Source organism: Lactuca serriola, chromosome 2 (genome assembly GCF_051521515.1).
Source record: "Lactuca serriola cultivar US96UC23 chromosome 2, Lser_US96UC23_V15, whole genome shotgun sequence".
NCBI lineage: Eukaryota > Viridiplantae > Streptophyta > Magnoliopsida > Asterales > Asteraceae > Lactuca > Lactuca serriola.
Genome location: NC_136409.1, coordinates 152,790,362 through 152,793,166, shown reverse-complemented (window position 1 = coordinate 152,793,166; position 2,805 = coordinate 152,790,362). Strand labels below are relative to the sequence as shown.

Below are 2,805 nucleotides of genomic sequence, written 5' to 3'. Positions count from 1 at the left end.
GTTATCTATTCCCACTTCCACTCAAGTATTTCTGGCTGTTGTAATAGACCCAAGGGCTTCTGATCCTCTACCTTAACTTTGGCGCAAGTCAAGCACTTGCTTACGTAGGTAGCAATTTTGGCTTTCCTATTCGGCCACCAATAATGTTGCTTGAGATCCAGGTACATTTTATCCGAACCTAGATGGACGGAGTACTTTGTCTTGTGGGCTTCATTCATAACCATGTCTCTGAACCCACCAAAATTTTGGGGTCCAAATTTGATCCATGAGGTAGTAGACTCCGTCCTCTTTGATTGTAAGGTTCTTGTCCATCCCCCGCAAGGATTCATTTACAGTTTTTTCCGGTTTCAAGGCTTCCAGTTGAGCCTCCTTGATTTGTGAAGATAAGTGGGAATGGATGGTCATTGTTAGCGTTCTTACCCAGCAACCCGAGTACTCTTTATGGCTTAAGGCATCAACCACCACATTGGCTTTGCCCGGATGGTACTAGATCTCGCACTTGTAATCGTTCAGCAACTCGAACCATCACCGCTGCCTCATATTTAGCTCTTTTTGGTTTAGGATATGTTGGAGGATTTTGTGATCTGTAAAAATGGTGCACTTTGTACCGTAGAGATAGTGCCTCCAAATCTTTAGCACAAACACGATTGCTCCCAACTCCAAGTCATGTGTGGTGTAGTTCACCTCATGGTTCTTTAGTTGCCTTGACGCATAGGCTGTGACCTTTCTCGTTGCATGAGTACACAGCCTAATCCTTGATTGGATGCATCAAAATAAACCACAAAGTCTTCTGTCCCTTCTGGGAGAGACAAGATAGGGGCGCTGCATAGAGCTTGTTTCAAGGTTTGGAAAGCAGCCTCTTGTTTCTTTTCCCAGATAAAGGGTACACCCTTTTGAGTTAAGGCGGTGAACGGCTTGGCGGTCTTAGAGAAATTTTGTATGAACCTCCTGTAGTAACCAAAAAGGCCTAAGAATTGCCTGATCTCTATTGGGGTTCTTGGGGTTGGCAAACCTTCAATTGCTTTGACCTTGGAAGGGTCCACATATATTCCCTCCTCACTAACCACATGGCCTAGAAAACCCACCCTTTGAATCCAAAACTCGCATTTGGAGAAATTTGCATACAACATCTTCGCCCTTAATGTTTTCAGAACCTGCCACAGATGTTGACTGTGTTCTTCTTTACTTCGTGAATAGACGAGTATATCATCGATAAAAACAATCACGAAGTTGTCGAGGTAGGTTCGGCAAACTCGGTTTATCAGATCCATAAATGTTGCATGCGCATTTGTCAGTCCGAAGGGCATCACTACAAATTCATAGTGACCATAGCAGGTTCGGAATGCAATCTTGGGGATGTCTTCTTCTAGGACCTGTAGTTGGTGGTACCCAAACCTTAAATCTATCTTTGAAAAGTAACTTTCTCCTTGAAGCTGGTCAAATAGATCGTCGATCCGAGGAAGAGGGTATTGATTCTTGACGGTGAGCTTGTTGAGTTCGCGGTAACCCATGCATATACGAAATGTCCCATCCTTCTTCTTCACGAATAGGACCGGAGCTCCCCAGGGTGAGAAGCTTGGCCTTATAAACCCCATGTCTAGTAATTCACTTAATCGACTAGAAAGCTATTGCATCTCTACAGGAGCTAATCTATATGGCGACTTGGTGATTGGTGTGGCTCCAGGTATCAAGTCGATCCGAAATTCGACTTGTCGTTCAGGAGGTATTCCCGAAAGGTCTTCGGGAAACACGTCGGGAAAATCCCACCCCTCCGGAATGTCTTTAATGCTCTTTTCTTCTTTCTTTTTTTTCAACCACATATATAACTAGGGTTTCATTGTTGGCTAGGTGAAGGCGAACGACCTTCTTGTAGCACATAATATCGGCACAGTGGGGGCTTAACCTGTCCATTCCAATGATCACATCAAAACTCCTAATAGTAACTGACATTAAGTCGATTGGAAAGGAGTGGTTATTTAAAGTTTGTGTGCACCCTATGAATACATCGTTGGTTGTTTATGTTTTTCCATTAGCCATTTCAACGGTAAATGTTTTTTAATGCTTGAGGATTTTGGTTGAGTAGGTGTTTAAACTTATGACTTACAAAGCTTATTTCTGCCCCATTATAAATTAAAATGCATGCATAAATTTTTTTGAGGAGGAACGTACCAGTGACTACTGCGGTATCCTTCACTGCCTCTTCATGTCCTATTGCTAGGACTCTTCCCGTTCCCCCTGTGTTCTTGTTGTTGGCCTTTGGACAATTTCTTTTGTAGTGACCAGTTTCTCTACACCCATAACATGCTTGAATTACACTAGCATTGGTAGGTTGATTGGTATGTTTTGTTGGCATCCTGCAATATCGGGCGGTGTGCCCCTTCCTATTGTAGTTAGTACAGTGTATCTCTCGACATGCACCGTTATGATGAAAGTTTCATTTATCACATTTCGGGAGATTACCCGCATATGGCTTGGTAGGTGCTGGTGTGGCAGGAGTGGTAGCGGCATGAATCACCACAATTTGTTGCTTTTTTGTGGACTCCTGATTTTGTTGCCTTTTCTTTTGTTTCCAGAATTTCTCTTGTGATCATTCCCCTTTTTCTGATCAGTTTCGGGAGTCATGACGCCCTTTTGCACCCCATGGTTAATAAGCTTTTGGGCAAGACGCTTGGCACTGTCGAATGTTATTGGGTTTTCTGCAATCACATTCCCTTGAATTGGGGGAGATAGTCCCCAAATGAATCGTTCTACCTTATTGCTTTCAAAAGTGATCATCCCTGGACATAGAATTGCTAGGTCGCTGAA

At 43.3% G+C, this 2,805-nt stretch overlaps 1 pseudogene; it reads right to left on the bottom strand.

The window, feature by feature from the left end:
• Nucleotides 1-695: 695 nt before the first annotated feature.
• On the bottom strand, nucleotides 696-1,130 carry LOC145089669 (putative mitochondrial protein AtMg00860 pseudogene; annotated as a pseudogene).
• Between the last annotated feature and the right edge of the window lie 1,675 nt (nucleotides 1,131-2,805).